This window comes from Adiantum capillus-veneris, chromosome 18, assembly GCF_014529385.1.
Source record: "Adiantum capillus-veneris isolate H3 chromosome 18, ASM1452938v2, whole genome shotgun sequence".
NCBI classification, from domain to species: Eukaryota; Viridiplantae; Streptophyta; class Polypodiopsida; order Polypodiales; family Pteridaceae; genus Adiantum; species Adiantum capillus-veneris.
The window spans coordinates 106609724-106631293 of NC_140948.1; positions in this window are offsets into that span (position 1 = coordinate 106609724).

The following is a 21570-nucleotide window of genomic DNA, read 5'->3' on the forward strand; positions in this document are numbered from 1 at the left end:
CTGAGAGTCTCTCCTAGTCAGAGGCAGGATAGGCCTCATCTCCATCTCCCACAAGCATGGTGAGAGGGGATCAAGGGCATACAAGACTCATTAGGGTTTTTGTCTATTTTCCAAGATCTGAGAGTCTTTCCTGGCTAGAGGCAGGATAGGCCTCATCTCCATCTCCCACAAGCATGGTGAGAGGGGATCAAGGGCATACAAGACTCATTAGGGTTTTTGTCTATTTTCCAAGCTCGAGTGAAGAATATTTTTACCTACCAAAGGCCTGTAAATAGAAACTCTACTTGTATTGTTCACCAAACACGCTGCCTTCTTATATTCTTCACCAAACATGTTGTCAAGTTACAAGAATTGACATGCAATGTTTGTGATATTCTGTCATGAGAAGGCTAATATAAAAATACACCCTTCTATAGGGAAGGGTACTGCTTCCGAATGCCTATCTTTTGGAAGAATAGGGATCCCTTCAAAACCTAATACTACCTATCGGATGACATACAAGACACCATACTGCAGCAAAAAACCATCAAATTTTAAGACAATGGCTAAAAAAATTGTAATGTGTATCAAGACTTACCAAAAACATTCATTTTAACCGAAGAAAATAAGGGCACACTTAAAATCTTCCAGTTTTAAGGTCAGAATTTGAAGTATTTGACGGTGTTTACACTAAACCTTGTAAACTCTTGGAGGCTTTCTTCAAGCCAAAGCTCAAAATCTAGTCGGAATTTTGCAATGTTAGCCTTTTTTTAATAAAAGAAACTAAATTGATTATGTAAAAAGATACAAATGCCTCTAAGGAAGGAAAACGACTATCGTGACCAATAGAAAAAAATTGGTCAAAGTACAAGGGTACCATCAAGAGTGGCCACCAACATCAGCAATATAGCTAAGGATCACAGATAATATAGAAGGCTTCTACATGGCTAGAATGATTTACTTGTTAAAAATACACTAAAGCCCGGTTTTTTTTCCTAATAGTGATATTACCAGTATAATAGTACCACCTCCAATGGTGTTACATGGATTTTCTTAGCTTAGGCATGCCAACACTATCTACATAAGCCCTACATTGAGAGAGAGAGAGAGAGAGAGAGAGAGAGAGAGAGAGAGAGAGAGAGAGAGAGAGAGAGAGAGAGAGAGAGAGAGAGAGAGAGACTCACATTTCTTGGCTTGGACCATATTGCAGACCTCTACACTCAATCTCAAAGACACTGTGTGATCAACAGAGCAAGAGAGGCCCCTAATTACCCATAGCCAATTTTAGAATAATGAGATGATTCCAATCATCAACATGGTAGAGCTAGCAAACTGCATACAAGTTAGGTGGATGCCCTATGAGTGCCCATGTGCACTAAAGTTTCTCACACTATTATAGTCATATCTCTCTCCAATGCATGTGGAAGGTATGGTCATCAAGCTAAGGATTTCATAGTATTTAAGCACGCGATGGCCAGTAAGTGGACCTTGCTTGAATGTCACATGCAATAAATTAAGGAAAAATAGCCAAGTGGACTGTATTCCTCAATGGATAGTGATGGCTCTCTAACACGCAAAATCTTTTGAACCTCTCTCTCTCTCTCTCTCTCTCTCTCTCTCTCTCTCTCTCTCTCTCTCTCTCTCTCTCTCTCTCTCTCTCTCTATCCCCTCGTAGCTTGTCTATGTGTAGAGCCCACCATTATGCACATTGACATTCTAGTGTGAATCTTGATAGGTTGCATTTTGTGTGCAAGCACCTTCTCTCTCTACTCACATTTGTTAGCCACCATAAACCAGAGTGCCACATTGTATATTGTATGCCTTCTCTCTCTACGCACATTTGATACAGAATTTACCCATATCCATATCAGGGCTAAAAAAAAACTTCATACCAGAAAATTAGAAAACCTTTAGTAGCGAAAAATTTAGAGGTATTCTGGAAAAAAGTAGATTGTAGGTTTTTTCCACCTTCAAATGATCTTTTCAAAGGTAAATCTCAAAACTTGAAAGTGAGATTACAGGTCTTTTTGAGCCCTAATCCGCTTCTGTTTGTGCTCATCTTCTCTCTCTACCCACCACTAACCTGATGACTGGTAGCAACTTTTGCAGGTCCCCTTCAAGAGCGCCTTCGTAGGTGTGAGGAAGACGACAACAGTTGCAAATACATTCAACTATCATCTGCACACATCCTCTTGCATAATTCAATCACACACCCTAGCACCATTGCTTCCATCTCCCTATGCAAAGCTTCTAGAGCTACCAAGCTTAGTTATCATCCAACAACAGTAGCAGCATAAGACACACTTGCTCGGACATCACCAGGGTGTCGTGTGTGGAAACTTGGAAATACATACACACCCAAATACCCTCTCTCTCTCTCTCACACACACACACACACACACACAACAACAACAACAAATACTGTCACACACGTGCACACACACACCCATATTACTTGCACAGAAAGGCCACTTCACTTGGACGTTGTAGCGCGATTTTGAGGGCTACCCCACCAACTCGAACATGGCTTAGCTCTCGTAGGCATTGATTTGTTTCAGAGTGTCGCTACACTTGCCAACATAGCCCACATAAAACATCATATCTCTCTCTCTCTCTCTCTCTCTCTCTCTCTCTTTATGGTATTGAGTGTCTGCATCTGGAACTGCTACCTTCTTGCACGTTCTCTAGCATGGGCGTTACATACACTCTCTCTCATGTCCCTTTTGGTTTATATACATGCTCTTTGATTTCCCTTTTGGTTCTCTTGTTGCCACGTGATTCCACTTCTCAACACCCTTCTCGAGCATCTAAATTAAATGCATCGCATCTTACATCTGACTCGCATAGCTTGGGAGACTTTCCCTACATAACCAAAAACATAGTACGTCATGCAATAATCAACAATGTAATCGGAGAGGGAGAGCAAGGTGGTTGAGAACACGGGCAAGACAGCAGGTGTGGGCATATAAGGTATCGAATAGCACGAGCGGGCAACCTGTCCTTAGCTCTCTTTTTCTCTCAGTATATGGGTGTTTGCACGAAGCCCTTGAGCTATGAGGCCTCTCTGCAAGCGTAGTACACTGTCTGGCATGCTCCGGATGACAATCAAGGCCATACACTTAATTCCAGTAGGTCTATTGACTGCCATCCATGCCGCCTCTTATCACGGCATTTCACACCTCCATTGAGTCCTCATGTGCAGCCAAAGATGCCTGACTGCGCTCTCAAACTTGTCACCATGAGATTGGTTGTCTGCCTTCTGCTCTCAGACTTGCCACCATGAGATCAGCAGCTTGGGCTCCGACTCCTTCGTCCACATCTCCCTTGCCCTTAACTTGCTATACCACTCCCTCTTTGCCATCAAATACTGCCACCACCCTAGCCTCCACCTCATGCTCACCTTCCAGCTCCTTAATGAGCTTCAGATCCTCCGATCTCTCCAATCTCCCTTCGTCATCTGCTTCCTTGGTGCCCAATACCACAGGTGACACAACAAGTGTTGGGAAAATTGGTAGGGGAGAGATTGAGTAAAGCAAGGTACCATAAGAACTTTGAGAACAGTTCTCATACCTAAAAAAAGATGAATTCACACATTTTTTCCAACGTTTAAGCAAAGAAAAATAGCAAGAAAATTTTTAGAACGTTGTAATATATGTGAAAATAGTTGAGAAAATTTTTCCCCTTTTTTCCAACATTTGAAAGTTACTATGAATCTTTTTCATATATGTGAATAAAAAATTCTCACCTTAGAAAGTTTGATCTTTCTTTTCTCACATGAGATATTTTGTTTTTCACATGTTATAAAAAATTCTCATGTAATATTTTCTCTTTCACTTTTAAGTTTGTTTTAATATAATAAAAAGTATCCTTTGTACACTTTGGAATACGATAGTTTTAATTTGTTTGAGTGCTTACTATAATACAAGCCTTATACCCCTTATTGCAAGATCCTCAACGTAAGTTTTTTTTAAAGGTTAATCAATTTGTTTTGGCTTTGCAAGCATTCTTTTGTTTTCATAAGTGCACATTTTTACAAAGCACTTTCATTCTCTATTCTAATGTATAGCTTGAGACACATTTTAATATCTTTCATTTACATATAAACATCCTATATCCAAGGAGGGAGGCAACGTTGCATATTCAAGGAAACATGAAAAGGCAGACATAGAAAGAAGAGAGTCCAAGATCATGATCCGTTGTTTCAAGCCAAGGGTTGAAGTGGTGGGTAGCTAGCACTGGGTGACAAAGTATTGGAAGGTGGATCGTGGTAGAGCAAGAAAGGAACTTATGGAGAATATTGACCACTACTCACAAGCGGCTAGGGCAAATCATTTTTAAAGTCTTCTTTTTGCAATTTAGATCAAGATTTTGATTAAAATCTCTCTCTCTCTCTCTCTCTCTCTCAACACACTTCTGCAACAACTCATATATGCTCTCCCTCTAGTAGCAAGTGTGAAAATGTATTGAGAGAGAGAAATAGAGACTTCTGCAGTAACTCATATATGCATTCTCTCCCTTTAGCAAAACATTTCTGCAACAACTCGTATATATAATCTCTCCCTTTGGCAACACCCTTCTACAACTCATATATATTTTCTCTCTAGCACCACACTTCCCACAACAACTTATATATGTATTAGTTGTTGTGGGAAGTGTGTTTCTATAGAGAGTACATATTTACATATATACTCATACATATATAAGTTGCAGACACATATACTCATATATACGAGTTGTTGCAAAAGTGTGTTGTTAGATATATATATATATATATATATATATATATATATATATATATATTGCAATACCATCAAGTTGTGATTTTATATGTGTGTGAAATGTTGTGAATGTGGAGAGAGAGAGAGAGAGAGAGATGTTGCAATACCATTGAGTCGTGATTCAAAAATATATCGATGTTAAAAAAAGCTCACGTCTTGCAAAAGTAGCGCATTTACATAGCGAATCCTTGATCATGCAGCTTGTTTTTCTCCCGTGAACATCCACATTGAGACCTCTACACTACACAGTAGAATGTCTATATTTCTTTTCAAATAAATTGTACTCGTGACGTTCTATCCTAATCTAAATGCTAAGTGCGAATGAGAACATAGGCTTACCATTCTATCCAGTCCCAAACAACACCAAGATCAGGTAGAATAATAGAGTGCATACTGCAAATAATTACCAAGAGGAAATGTTTCGGTCAAGGGGATGGAATTAACATCACTTCATGTCATGGATACTAAAGACAACGTAAACTTTGATTCATTAAATCAAGCTCTTTGCTTGAACAATCTTCAATGAAGCTGTTCAAAGAAAATCAGAAAACTAGAAAGAAAATCAGAGAAACAAACACATAATTGGAAAGTCAAGCCTTCCGATGTCATTCTTTTACCCTGTTGTTGTTGATTCTAACACAAGGAATAGTAGGAAACCAAAGCTATTACTTACCTTGGAGACCTGCTTGGCCATGCAATCAGAGTCTGAAAAGCTGCAGATGGGGATTGTCTGAAAAGTGAATGTTCTTTCTAAAAAAGCGTCAGTAAAAATACATGTACTAGTTGTTGTGGGAAGTGTGTTTCTATAGAGAGTACATATTTACATATATACTCATACATATATAAGTTGTTGCAGACATGTTTTACTAGAGAGAGTACACATATACTCATATATACGAGTTGTTGCCAAAGTGTGTTGTTAGATATATATATATATGTGTGTGTGTGTGTGTATGTATATATATATACATACACACACGCACACACATATATATATATATATGTATATATATATATATATATATATATATATATATATATACACACATATATACACACACACACACACACACATATATATATACATATACATATACATATATATATATATATATATATATATATATATATATATATATATATATGTGTGTGTGTGTGTGTGTGTGTGTGTGTGTGTGTATGTATGTATGTATGTATATATATAGCAATACCATCAAGTTGTGATTTTGTATGTGTGTGAAATGTTGTGAACGTGTTGAGAGAGAGAGAGAGAGAGAGAGAGAGAGGTGTTGCAATACCATTGAGTTGTGATTCAATTGAAGAAAAATATCTTTGGATAAAATTCTAGCCTTTTACACCTCTTCCAAATTTTTATCAGCTAGGTCTGCTTTTGCTCCAAGCCATCTCCTTGCTCCACTTCAAAGGTTGTTCCTTCCTATTTTATGGTGTTTAGCGTTTCAAATTCCTCTTTTACATGATTTTGGTGGTCCTCTCAAAATTTCTAACTCTAGGCGAAGATGTTGCAAGTTCTAGTAATCTCCAATTCTACATCTCTTCCAAGCTTGTGGAGAGATTTTTTGGCTAGACTTTGAAAGAGGGCATCCTTGAAGAGGTGTTATCCGGTGACTAACTTCTTGTTTGACTCGTGAGGGTGCTACTCATCCCCCTTATCTTGCTGAATTTTATAGAGAGCTGGAGGTGATTAGATAGACTCAAAGAGGTGATTACTTTCATCTCGATAGCCGAGACAAAATCCAGTTGGCTTGGTGGGAGCAATAACATCTGTCAAGTCGAGATGCCATGTGAGCATATTAGAGACTTGTGTAAGTAAATCTTGGAAATCTATTTTATGGCCTTGCTGACCACATATCCACTAGAGCCCATTTCTCACACAAACTTTGCCAATTGGCTTTCTTCAAGCCCGCTAGAGTAGGCTTGAGGATCTAGTTCTATCCCTTTTCTTCTCCACCATATTAAAGTCTCCTAGTAGGATCCATTCCCCATCCATAGGGGTGCCCCTTAGACTTACCCACAATTGAGCTCTATCTTTTGTTGTGCAAGGTCCACAAATGTTGATGATGGTGATGAGTTGCCCTACCAAACTGATTGACACTCCAAGGGCTCTCCCTGATGCATGATTCAAAACCGCTTTTGGCTAAAGATTCCTATCCAAAATGGTAAGGACCCTGCTAAACCCATCAATACCATCACGATAGAAGACTAGCTTTTGTCCCAATGCTTGCTTTCAAATATTTGAGGCATCTAAATGATGCTCTTGAATTTCTCATCAGCTAACATCTCTAGCTTTACGTACTTCACCCCATAATAAATTGTGTTTCTTGTGGTTTTTCAAGCCCTTCACATTCCATGTTTGGATAGAGAGATCATCCATCTTTGAGAAAGGGTCACAAACTCCTCCACCTCAAGGAAGACATTTCATTAATCATTTTCAAGTTTTCTTCCATTGGCATTCTCTCCACCATAGTTTGAAAGCCAACCAGCTTTGAAGCCATGTAATTGTCAAGAGTATCATCTCGTAGTATGTCAAACAAATTGTTGTACAAAAAGGAGGTTTTAGGTTGGTCTGGTAAGTTTTCTTTTAGTGGCCGGCCTCCCTAGCTTGAAATTTGAACCATTTGCTTCAGATGTTGGAGAACTACTGCCATCCTTCACCTCCCTTGCTGAATGTAGGGGGAATTACTATCTTCTGGATCACAAGGGCAAGGGTTTTATGTAGGAGAGACAATGAGAACTGAAATCTAGCAGCGGCCTTAACTCCTCTTTTTTGGGCATGAAAGGACTTCATTATCTAGCCTTGAGTTTCCTTCTAGGGATTGTCATTAGGATTGCTATGGGTTTGGCCCCTTGTTTCTGACTACTCACTGCCAATCTGGGAGGGATTCTTAATTTCCATGTTTTTTAGAGGCTCCTCTATTGCCATTCTCTCTCCCTCCGTGGTATCTACCCGCATGGCTTGCACCGATGGGCAGACTCTCTCAAAATCTCCAAATATATTGCATTTGAATCAAACTCCAAAGTAAGTGCCAAAGTCAAGTGAGATCACCTTCAGGCCAGCCCCACATTCACCACTAGATTCTTGGGTTGTTGTTTTCTAAGTTCTCACCAGATTAGAACCTTGTTTGCTACAATACTAGCTTTACTATTGGATGGCCCAAATAGCAGGGCTCCCAAGGAGGATGCCAGGTCTTTCATGTTATCCCTAAGCCTTAGTGGGAGGTTCACAAACTCCTCCCACATTGGGCACATATCTTGGAAGGTATCTAGAGACCCGGAGGGGTTGCAAGGAAGCACACATACCAATGATTGCTTAAATAACATCGAGCTTTTGGAGAGAACTTGCGAGATCATATATTCCTCCTTGAACTCAAATGAAAAGAATCCTTTCATCAAATACTTAGCATAATCCATAGTTCCACCCCAATCAAGAACTATCAGGGTATATAGCCAATTAATGAGTTCAACCTTTGTAGGCATTCTACCGGTGAATCCAAACACAAGGGTGAAGTTGGACAGGGTGGCAAGTTGGCACTTGACTAGAGTGAGAGGAATAGCCATGAGACTTTATTCCCAAACATATGACACTCCTAGGACCGTGTCAATTTGAGATGTAGGTATGATCTTCAAATTAGAAACTAAATTCGTACAGAAGATTGAGTAAAACCTTTTCGTGAAAGGGCTACCCACGTCTTTACTTATTAATATTATAGAGAGAAATAAAAATTGACATTAAGTACATAGATAATACCTTGGTAAGTGCATATAAGAGGATGAAAGTTTAGTCCCTTAGATTTTTGTCATTGTACCAGTAGTAGTTGTAAGATTTTGGTGCCCTAAAAACATGGAAGATTGTGTTCTTCAAGAGCGATCTATTCCTTGGCAAGAATAAGATAAGAAGCCTGGTGTTGCTCATTTGTACCTAGATTGTGACATACTATTCTTCATAATTTTTGGATGGCTAGGAGCTGTTGAGTCTGCGAGAAGGACCTCTCTATAGCCAGTTTCTCTAAGATTGTGCAAGAGAGTAAGGAGATGATTTTTGGGTTAGGAAAAAAACAAAACTTGGAGGATTGGTCAAAAGCTACCCATGCCATCATGTCTAGATGCGGGGATTAAGAGGTCTATCTTATTAGGCCACTTACAAATGGCCTTGGCTTGAGGTATTGTAATCTCTATCCCTCAACGCTCGATATGAGCTTGAGGTTGCTTTGTACATTTCTCAATTCTAATATATCACTCATAATTGTGAGTGAGATTTGCCAAAAATAAATAAATATTTTGGTGCCCTATTAGAAATGTATACACTCACAATTGTGAGTTTGGGATAACAAAAAGAGGATTTTAACACCCTAAGGTCAACGTTCATGCTGTGTGCATTTGTGATGGTGCACTGAGGGTTGCAGAGTTGCTTGACATGTTTATCTTTATGCAAGCCTAGGGTTGGTTTGTTTCTAGCATCAATTCTTGGTATCCACTTGGAACAGGATCTGCAACGGCAATGTCTAACTTCAGATGTGCCACTATCACAGGTGGAGCCTTTTTGCTGAGCCTCATATACTAGTAGCACTGTACAGAATGTTATGTTTGCTATTGTGGATCTATCCCTTGGGCTCCTAAAATGGTACTTGTGAATTTTTATTGTGATCCATCCGCAACCGATCACAATCCATCCATCACCGAGCCATCACCGTCAATGTCAATAGTAGTGCCCTACTTGGGAATATGGATGAACTTAGTGAATTTGGCAAAACAAAAAGAGGATTTTAATGCCCTAAGGTCAATGTTCATGCTGTGTGCATTTGTGATGGTGCACTGAGGGTTTCATAGTTTCTTGACATGTTTATCTACATGCAAGCCTAGGGTTGGTTTGTTTCTAGCATCAATTCTTGGTATCCGCTTTGAACAAGATCTGCAACGGCAATGTCTAACTTCAGATGTGCCACTATCACAGGTGGGGCCTTTTGCTGAGCCTCATATACTAGTATCATTGTAAGGAATGTTATGTTTGCTATTGTGGATCAATCCCTTGGGCTCTTAAAATGGAACTTGTGAATTTGGATTGTGATCCATCCGCAACCGATCACAATCCATCCATCACCGAGCCATCAACCCTCCCTCGGTTGCAATCCACGATAGTTTATTTGTGAGCTTGAGCTTGTGGTTGGTTGTGGGTGGGCATGTCAATGTCAATAGTAGTGACCTAGTTTGGAATATGGATGAACTTAGTGGGCGTAAAGCACATATAGAGAAAGAGTTAATATACATCATAAATGCATTGTCAAATAAAAGAATGTTGGATGAGTCCATGTCCGCCACCTCGACCCCGAACGTCACCAAGGGTGATTGAGAATTTCAAGCTCTCAAGAAAGCCCTCCCACAGAGCGTAGAAATTGAGGATGCATATATTGTGGTTGTCCCTCCCAGCTTTGATCAAGAAATAGCTCACTGACCTTGCTAGCTCCATAGTTGTTTTTGGATTCATGGGTAGAGTGCCATCTAAAACTAAACTACTAAACTAATTATACAGCCCTAATATGCTTGGTCAGAGTGGAGCAATGGAGGTGGTCCAGTATTTGACAAAAGGGTTCTTCTCAATCAAGTTTTACAAGGAGGTTGTGATGGTCAAGTCCTCACTAAAAGCCTGCTTATCTTCAACCGATCCTTGATTTATGTCCTACCTTAGGACCCCAACTTTGAGTCCCTTGACATCTTCAAAGATATGTGCTCGATGTGGGTGGAGTTTGTTAACCTCTCGGTGTGGCTGAGAGAGACAATATGAAAGACTTTGTAGCCTCATTGGGAACTCCGCTTTTCATGCCTCCTACCAAAAGGTGGGTAATACAATAAATAAAGTTTACCTCTGGTGGGATCTTAGAAAACCACAACCTAAGAACCTAGTGGTAAATATGGTAGTTGGCTTAAAGGTGACCCTCTTAACGTTGGCACCTTCTTTGGAGCATGCTTCAAATGAAATGAATTTGGACACTTTGCATGAGTCTACCGAATTGCACAAATAATGAATGTAGTTACCATGGACAAGGAGAGAGAAGCAATAGAATTAGCTTAAATAGATATGGAAACTAAGATTCTTCCGCAGAAGGAAAGTCCATAGTGGGATACAAGGGGGCGGCTCCATAGCAATCTTGAAAGCTTTTACCCCATGCAAACCCAAGCAACCTGTGGGACGCGGTCTAACCTCACCATCCTATCTTATTGCAGTATTAGCGAGAACCACGATTAATTTGTCAAACCATGGGACAAAGCTGAATTGACTAGTGCATAGAGGCTACAAGAGGTTGTCAATCTCTCAGAAAACAACCAACAACTCGCATCTAACTCAAGCTACACTCAAGTGACTGAATCACCAAACGCCAATCGCTCATTGACAAAAAACTCACATCCGTTATAGCATCAAATGACATCCAAACATAACAAAACTTCTAGGACAAGTTTACAAGACCTAAGCACACATGCCTATGGTCTCAAACCCCACTTTAGGTCAAGTTCCAAAATCGACATTATTAACAACAGTGGATTTTTGACCTAGTTGTTTTCGACCCAAAATGCATCTAAATGCTGAGCAATGATGCCCCAATACCCCGCCTATGCTTAGTTTTCGATTTAAAAGTGTAAATTCTTAGTTATGATGAAATTAGGCTGCTGGTCAGCGATGCCAAAAGCTACGAAATACTGTGAATGGCTTATGTCAATGTATAGAGCTCTTACTTGCGATTGCAATGCAACAAACACATTCACAATGTGACAATTGGAGAGGGAGTAGAAAGCATGAGAAGGAGAGAAGTGGGCGCCGTTAGCGCACGTTGTGTATTTCTTATCCAAAAACTTATAAAAAACTTACAAAAATTGGCTTTTATACCTTAGCCAAGGTTTTTGGGTGGTTAAAACTAATAATCTGGAGTTCTACCAAAGCTGGGAAATGACTGGCTGATACAATCTGGAAGCTTGTAGCCCCGACTCATTAATTACAAGGTTTATCTGAGAAAATAGGAGTTACAATATTCCCAATTTATCAAAATAATAAATGTTTTACAAGGAGAACTCCGAAAAATGGTGCAAAAATGGTGTCCGCGTTAGCTTGCTGCTAATATTCCCCCCTCCTCGCCTATGTCGTCCCTTGACACAGCTTTATGGACTAAAGTAGTCTTCAGGTTGATGGCGGGCGAGGCGGTCTTTAAGTGTGTCCAGTGCCTAGTGGTATCTGATTCTTCGTTCTTTGTCAGGCACTTGTAGAAATTGCATGGTGACTTGATTCTTCAACTCCACCGCTGAGTAGACTACAAACTTGGATGTTAGGTTGCTTATCACCGGCGCAAATATCTTCGTTCTCCAGGTGAAAAATCCAGTGTAGAATGCTTCTTCAAAGGCTAGCATATTATTCGAGGGCAGGAACATGCATCTGGCATAGAATTCGTAAAGGATTTCTTCTGAAGGTTGTCCACTTACATTGTAGCATATATAAGCCTTTGTTTCCTTCCAAGAATGAGAGCCATGGGGATCCTGTTTGCTCAGGCTCATTGAAAACTTGTATGCATGTGAGTAGCATTCTGCAGATCTTATATAACATTGCACAGGAGAGATCTACCAGACTCTTGAAGAATGACATGGAGCCTGTTAAGGTTTTCACCATGTATTCCTCTGTCCTGCAGATCTTATATAACATTGCACATGAGAGATCTGGCAGACTCTTGAAGAATGACATGGCACCCGTTAGGATTTTCACCATGTATTCCTCTGTCACTTGGCCTCTCTCTGGAGCTGGCAGCCTGGGGAAGTTGAGCCAAGTTTGCCTCTTCCTGTGCAGTTCTTCATGCGCTTGCCATGTCCTTACTCTGGGTACAGGACAGAATGTTGGATCTCTTTGTAGGGCTGCAGGTGCTCTTGTGAAAAAAATCAGGTATCTTGGATTCTTGTTCAGCCAGCTTAACCTCCACTTTGGGTGGTCTTTATCTGCACCATCTTCTTGCATATCCTTGTACAACATTTCTTTTATCTATATCACTACTGCTTCAACCTTATCAACAAATCTCACTTGTCGGCCATGAGCACACTCCCCAGGGATTTGACCATCCATAGTTGAGTCTGCCAACATATTTCCCTGGCTTGGAACCATCAGCACCTCTTCAACCACTGGATTTTTCTTGTCTGGCATCCGAGGCATAGGAATAACCCTGTCTCTCTGCAACCGTAATATCTTTGGCTCTTCTTGCATATGCAGACCCTTTAGCATCCGCTGTGCTTTTATCTCCTTTGCTTCAACTGGCTCTGACGCTATCGGATTGGACCATCCTTGCCTCGCTTGACGTTTCTTCAAGAGATTCTTTGTGTGACCTTTTGCAAAGGCCACTACCTTCGCATATGACACCGGTCCATCGACTTCAACTTTATCACGAACATCCACATGCAAGCACTCCATGAATTTGTTTAATTTCAAAAAGTTAGTATTCTCTATAGCAGTTACCTTTATGAGTTTTCTCCATAGCGCTTCGAAATCCCACACAAACGCTTGAAAGTGACCAGCTAGGCTTTGCTTTAGCCCATCCAGCCTTCGCTTCACTTTGCTTAATTGATTTGCTTCGGAATGCCGCTTCCAGGGTGTTCCAATCCAGCTTTTCTTCAGTCTGCAAGCCATCGTATCATGTTTTGGCCTTTCCACAAACCAGGAGTGGGAATGCCTGAGCCACTCCCTCTTCTTTCGACAAGCTGCTCTCCAACAAAAATAGACCATAGTCCTGCAGCCACACTTCTGCATCTTCAACACCTGTAAAAGTCGGAAAACCCGACCACATCTTGCTTAGCAGCACTTGCTCTTTGAAATTGGTATCACCGCAACAGCCTCTTCGACTTCACTAAGAAGCAATCAGTAGCTCCTCAGTGGGGGCACCACTGATGGAAAGGGGGAACAAACCCAACACATTCCAAACTCGCCTCTCTATAGCCCATGGATTAACCCGCAACCCTAACCAATAGAAACTCACACACACGCACACTTTCTGCCAACCTTCATAGCACAGACTCACCTTCGGGCATTCTCAGCTGTACACGTCCACACATAAACACCTCGACATAATCGGCTTGATAGTACACGATCATACACAACCATACCTACACCAAATAAGTAAACACACAATCCCTGGGATCCGGAGGCAACACAAGCCTCGACCACACACATTATAGCTCACTCAATCATTCTCTCCCTCCCTCTCTACACACACACATACACATAACCTGGAGCCAATGCTACCACAGGTGTGGGGCACAAGACGAGATAGACGAGATGATTGATGGAAAACTCAACACGAAAAATAATCCCACCGAACTGTGAACTCACTTATCCATAGCACAAAAAAAACAATCCCCATACAATGGTGGCGGCTTCTCTGATTGATCTCCTTCAACCCCTTGGTGACCTTCTCTCCTTCTTCATCTGCGGCCTCTCGACAGACCCTTGGCCTTTAGCTGCCCTTATAGATGGTGGCCATCAGCTCCTCAATCCCGTGTTCTGCAACCCATGCTCACTGCCGAGTCCACTGCATATGGCCAACTCTTTCACATATTTTCCTCCCCTCTCATCCCCAGGTAGCGCTAGCTCCTCCCTCTTCTCTATAGCATGCAACCCACGAATGCCCCCGCCTCCTTATGGTGCCATCACCCTTCTCAAGCACCCTCCTCAGCCATGTCTCTGCATGCTTTTCACCCTATAGCTCGTGGCGCCCTCAATCTTTTGCATCTCGGCCAGCCCAGACTCTTCTCCATTGCTCCCAACCCAGCACACCTTAAGGCGGCCCTCCATTGCTCACGGCCTAGCTGGCTGGAATAGCGTCATCTGTCTCCTGCCCTCTAGCGCTCTCTCTCCCTCTTGCTCTAGGCCAACCTTCTGGCGGCCCTGCACCCTTTCAGCCCCTGGATCCTCCTTGGCCTTCTTCTTTTTCTCCTGCGTATCCCCCCTGCCATGCAGCTGGTGGTCCTTCCCTTTCATGTACTCCCCACCTGGCCCGCTACCATGCAACCCAACAGGTGGCTTTCCTTTTTTGTGGCAACCCATGCTCACCTCATGCAGGCCAGCCGACTCCCTACAGATGGCACTCCTCTTTACTGACAGCTCAGCCCGCCATGCACCTCCTGATGGCGCCACCACCTTGCAAAACTCCTCTCCTTCCACCTGCAGTCGCATCATCTCTCATGCATCACTTTTTTCCTATACTAACTCCAAGCTTTAGTTTAGTTAAAAAATCCATGGGTGGCAATACTTTCCCACGCCATCAATGGGCCATTTGAATCGATTACATTAAAAAATGGGTGTTCAGCTTTCTTTTGCACTACTCGCCTGCTGACACTCTTCACCATTGTGAAGAAAATTTCTCTTCCTATCTCACTGGACTTTGCACCACACCGAGAGTGATATGACTGCTATGTCATCCACTTTGAGAGTCACCAAATAACGACCTTCAAGCTCGCAAAAAACTTTGAACTCGCCCAACTTTAGCACCCGTTCTGCATACACCATGGCACCACCACTTAGGGCTTCAATATGCTAAATCCCTCCCAATGTAGACCTTTGACCTGTTATGTGTCACATCTGACAGACACATTATCTTAGCACCACGAATGACCTATACAATGCTACATTTGGCATACATATCCTAGCAATAGAGTGTCTTGCATGTCCTGCAGACTCTTGATTAGAATCCCATATCATAAACCTCATAGCATCTGTATCCAAAACCCCTTGTCCTGCTCCCAACCTTGTGATATCAACATTTGCTCCTGTCACCTGTGATAGCAAGTAACACTTGCAGTTTTGACTACAGAGTGCTTATCTCCATGTACTCGTCTCCTAGCTGCATCAAACACCTGCAAAAGGTCCTTGTCATTTGCCTGCAAACTACTATGCCCGGGCTTCTTGCACTTCCATTGGCCGACCACCATCTTCAGCTGTAATAACGTTTTTGGGGGATTTGTATTCGAAAGGTGAGCCGGGAAGGCACCGGGCCCTTGGCTGTGAGAGGTGCGAGGAAAAGAGTTGCAGTAGACACAATTAATGGGAATAGAGCTTAAAACAGATAGTTTACCTTACACCAAATAATCAGCACTATCCTTGTTTTAATCAAATATTAATGGAGGAGTTTATGCTCCTTACAAGGATTGTCTTGGTTTAATCTAGGTGCTAATCAAGAAAATCAAAATTGAACGGCCTTGTACTGCCTTCAACTTCTTCCTGCCATGGCTTAGGAGCTTCGACTTCCAATGGCCTTAGGTGGTCCGATTCGGTTTAAGGTTACTGGCTTAATTCTGGGTTGAACGGGCTTGGAGATTATGGCTTAGAGAGCTTAAGATTATGGTTATCAAGGCTAATTTTGGCTTAATGAGATTGGGGCTTTGGGTTAGGGATCGTATGAAAGCTTAGCTTAGAGTTTATGGTAATCCGAGCTTAAGCTTGGCTAATGAGATTAGGATTAGGCTTGGATTAGGAGTTTGAGATTAGGTTCCGCTTAAGGAGAGCGAGATCTTTGACTTGGAGAGCTTGTATTTAACAAGACTAATGACTTCCAAGATTAGGCTTACAGAGCTTAGGAATATGGCTAATGAGTTTGAGAAGCTTTGGCCATGCTTATATGAGAGATTAGAGATTATGGTCTTCAAGGCTTAAGATGGCTAATGAGAGCTTAATGAAATCAAAAGCTTTGCTTGGCTTGGCTTAAGCGGGCTTATGATAATCCGAGAAGGTTTGGCTTAAGAGGGTGAGATCAAGCTTGGCTAATGAGAGTGAGATTAGGCTTAGCTTAGAGATTTTTGGATTAGGATGGCTTAAGACCTCCCACTTTCTTCCCCGGAGAGAAGGAACTCAATGAGAAGAGCAAAGGATAATAAAAAACGAGAGAGTCCAAGAGAGCCCCCCCTTTTCCTTTATAGGTTGCATGGGCACTTTACTTTGCTAAAAATAGCCTACCCATTAGCGATGTCGCTAATGGGTAGCCACCCTATGTCGTGGTAGTGGCGGATCCTGACCAACGCAGAATTTGGCGAGAGTATGCCAAAAAAGGGTGCATGGGGCTGTTGAGCCTTTGATCGCTTCATAGCCGGGCTCGTCCGAGCAGTCCTCTAGCCTCCATGACCGGGTCATCTCCTCGCGTAGCAGTCGCTCACTGCCTGCTCGACGTCATGCTCTTCATTTTTATTTTCTTTTGGCTTCCCCCCTTATTGAATTAGGGTGGCCATTAACCATGCCCGTTAATTGGGCGGCCCTTCTTATTGCGGGCAGCCACTCGGCTCAAGAGCACTACATTTGGGCATACATATCGACCAAGGCATTGCCTCCATGAAATCATTTTCCAACATCCACTGACTAGCAATATCACCGTGAATGCAACTGCCCACTCTAGTGTGTTGAATGGCACCATAGCTTTCAAGATGCAAGTATAAGTGTCCGTCAAGGCAAGGAATTAGATATATATAAAAATGCTTTCGTATCGGCCCACATTTGGCGTACATATCGGCACTGCACTGCATCAAGCCTGTATACTGGCCAACTCGAAAATACGTTGTTAATGGAGACGGGCCTTCAGTTGCCACCAATTCTACTATGACAGCTCCATTTCCTAGAATCTATTTGCAGCTCAAAAATTAGCAGATGAACTTGACTGATCAAGGCGACAAGGGCGGTTCGGAACTGGCCCCCTGCGATACTTAAATCGGCCATATCTTGCCAATCGAAACCCCGATTGACAAACTGAAAAGACCGACATGCTCGTGGAAGTGAGCACTTCAGACCCATGCATTCCTATCATCTTTGACCTTTTATCAGCAGGTGCTCAATCTGGTACAGATCTGCTACTAAATCAACTTAAAACTGTCATAACTTCTTATCCGTAGCTCCGATTGACGAGCCATAAAGACAGGCATGTAGAGCCCTTCAAGTACTTCAACTTTGATTAATAAAAACCTAGCATGACCACTTCAAGAATACTCACTTCCTAGCATTACCAAGACATCTTTTTGCCCTTAGAGCCGCACCTGGCACACTTTTAGCTTAAAATTGGCTTGTTCCAAGCCCTTATAAATGTTGAATAATCATGTAGGATTCAAATACACCTGATTGGCATCCCTTTGCTCATTTTCTTGTCAAGGGAGCGGAGCAGCACGACATCCACCCCCTCTGAACCTGCATAACCTCCGGTCTGCATGTGCCAATCGGTCTTCAAGTTGCATTTGCTATAAATACCTTAAGTTACTTGTGATCAAGCTCACGGAGTTGGTAAAGACATGTAAAACAAAAGAAGGTTTAAATCATAGCATCAATAGTCTAGCTCAATTATCTGGTAGCTCTCCTATCACAAATCTTTGAACCGTAGTCGTCGTATCTCCAAAGCATTCAAATATAAAAAATATGTTTAGTGAACCCCGCCAGACTCAAGTGCCCCAGTTAATTATGCACACGGCTTGACCATCAGCTCGCTTTAGGGAACCCTGTCAAGCTCAAGTATGCCTTACTTTGTCTGCACACAGAATGGTGGTCAAGTCCTTTACTTCAAGTTCTGGTAGCAGAACCATCTCAAAAGATGTGAAGATACTATAACAACTATCCAAAGATGTCAACTGGAAGCTAGCCATGTAAGCTTATTGATCATATAATCAAAAACACTTCTGTCTTAGCATACATTAAAAAAAAAAAAATCTACTTCCAAGTAACCTGCTACAGGAAAATAAACGATATCCTTGAATCTGCAAGCTGCTCTTCAATAGCTCCCAAGATCAAATGGATAATAAGAAATTGCCCCAATAGTGGCGCAACATAATATCCACATGAGCATACATATCCTGTATCAATCAACTTCAAGCATGTCTGCTCCAAATATGCTATTCCAGGATCTAGTAGAAAGAAACCACAATATATACCCAAAAATACCCATCCATGGTGAGCCTGCTTTTGAAGATCTGTCGAATCACCTGGATCAAATACCATTAAGATCACATAGCATTGATGGGCTCCGCAATATACTAGAGCTTCACCTGAAGCATAGTGCAGCACCCACATCTCATAAACTTTTGGTAACTAATTAAGGTCGTTACCAGCAAGAATTAAAGAATTATGACTCTCTTTTATTGGTAGCGAGAACATCACTAACATAAGAATTACTAGGAATAGTATCCAAATCCAGCCACATTTGGCACATTGTCCCAAGAAATGAAAAATCCTGTGCACTTTATGCAGTATCAAGGATGATTTAGCATCATCACCCCCTCTAGCTTCATAGCAATTACGGAAAACCTTAGGATTTCGTGGACCTGTATCATCATAGAGATTTTTACATGGTTTTTGAGTTTGATAATGGAAAATAGCTTTATCCTGAAGATCTTCATCCTTAGTGTCCTTGGGAAAATCACCCTTGGAAGTCTCAACATTCATCAAAGCTATAGGAGTTGGCTCCTCTTGCAGCCCGTATATAAGCATAGATGTAAAATCCATGTCAATATCCTGATCACAATCAGCATGATCTAGGCAATCTTCAATATCGTCCTCTACATCCATGCTACTTAGCAAGCCATTATAACTTTGAAAAGGTTCATCAGGCACCCCCTTTGAAGGGGTACATGCATCACAAAGCTCTCCTATACTGCTATAACCTTCTCCTTTAGATTGGGCCAAAAAACCTTCAATTATGGAATCTTCTTATGTGATAATAGAATCAGCAGGCATATTGCTAGGAGCAACCATAGGTTCATTGGCATCTTCATGCTCATGTTGTGCTAGGTCCACAATCTCGGCCACTTCATCAGCTATTGTATATACAATAGCTTTATTTAAGCAATCATCTGTAGTAAACCTGCTGTCCTGCTTAGCTAGAGTGCCGATAAATCCATTAGAAACCTGTAGTGGCTCATCTTCTTGATAAACTTTTTGAGAGCATCCCATGCCAAGGTCAGTAGCTTGAAAATTTTTTGTTGTACAGTCTAGCTCTTCACTAGAACCTTATTCGAGGTACTTCCATGCGAGTAATCTTTGAAAAAAAAAAATATTTGTGTTTCAAGATTAATTTCATTATGTACCTTTGCTAGGTTGCTCAAAATATGGTCCTTTGAAGTTGAATTTGCTACTTTTGAAGCTGTATTTGCCTTGGCTTTACTTCTTGTAGAAATATGATCCCAAAATTGATCATAATTAAGGAACTGCATATGATCCCCTTTTTCTTTATAGAAAACAATCTAGCTTCGTTCGTTAATCTCTTTCATATACAACTCGATAATCTTTGAGCTTTCATGAACAAACCCATCTGCAAAATAGTCGCACTATGTGGGATATGTTTCTGCCAGTTCTCGAACCTTATCTTTAAACTCAGAGGTTACCACTTCTTCAAAGGTCGAAATCATCCGATCTTCTGGAATTCCTCGGCTCTTCATATCCGCTTTATAACATGCAAGGAGTCCTTCTGGATCATGTCCTTGAAAAATTCCATACTGTTCATGTACGGCATCAAGTGTCATCTCCACTGCATCATCAATCTGCTCTTTCATCTTCATAGCTTTTACTTCTTGCAAACATTTCTGAACTAAGCCCAACATTTTTGGCAGATCTGTAGTTGCTAGACCTTTATCAAATCTATTGAAATTGTAATCTTCAATAAACTGCATCAACTCTGCTGGAATCTCCATCTTTACCTCCCACCCCGGCTCGTCTCGCATCGAGTTCACCAAGAATGTCAGGGGATTTGTATTCAAAAGGTGAGCAGGGAAGGCACCGGGCCCCAAGCTGTGAGAGGTGCGAGGAAAAGAGTTGCAATTAATGGGAATAGAGCTTAAAACAGACAGTTCACCTTAGACCAAATAATAAACAGTATCCCTGTTTTAATCAAATATTAATGGAGGAGTTTATGCTCCTAACAAGGATTGTCCTAGTTTAATCCAGGTGCTAATCAAGAAAATCAAAATTGAACTGCGTTGTATTGCCTTCAGCTTCTTCGCGCCATGGCTTAGGAGGTTCGACTTCCAATGGACTTAGGTGGTCCGATTCGGTTTAAGGTTACCGACTTAATTCCGGGTTTAAACGGGCTTGGAGATTATGTCTTAGAGAGCTTAAGATTATGGTTATCAAGGCTAATTTTGGCTTAATGAGATTGGGGCTTTGGGTTAGGGCTCGTATGAAAGCTTAGCATAGAGTTTATGGTAATCCGAGCTTAAGCTTGGCTAATGAGATTTGGATTAGGCTTGGATTAGCAGTTTGAGATTAGGCTCGGCTTAAGGAGAGCGAGATCTTTGACTTGGAGAGCTCGTATTTAACAAGGCTAATGACTTCCGAGATTAGGCTTAGAGAGCTTAGGAATATGGCTAATGAGTTTGAGAAGCTTTGGCCAGGCTTTTGAGAGATTAGAGATTATGGTCTTCAAGGCTTAAGATGGCTAATGAGAGCTTAATGAAATCAAGATCTTTGCTTGGCTTGGCTTAAGCGGGCTTATGATAATCTGAGAAGGTTTGGCTTAAGAGGGTGAGATCAAGCTTGGCTAATGAGAGCGAGATTAGGCTTAGCTTAGAGATTTTTGGATTAGGATGGCTTAAGACCTCTCACTTTCTTCCCCAGAGAGAAGGCGCTCAATGAGAAGAGGAGAGGATAATAAAAAATGAGAGAGAGTCCAAGAGAGCCCCCCCTTTTCCTTTATAGGTTGCATGGGCACTTTACCTTGCTAAAAATAGCCTACCCATTAGCGATGTCGCTAATGCGTAGCCACCCTATGTCGTGGCAGTGGCGGATCCTGACCAGCGCAGAATTTGGCGAGAGTATGCC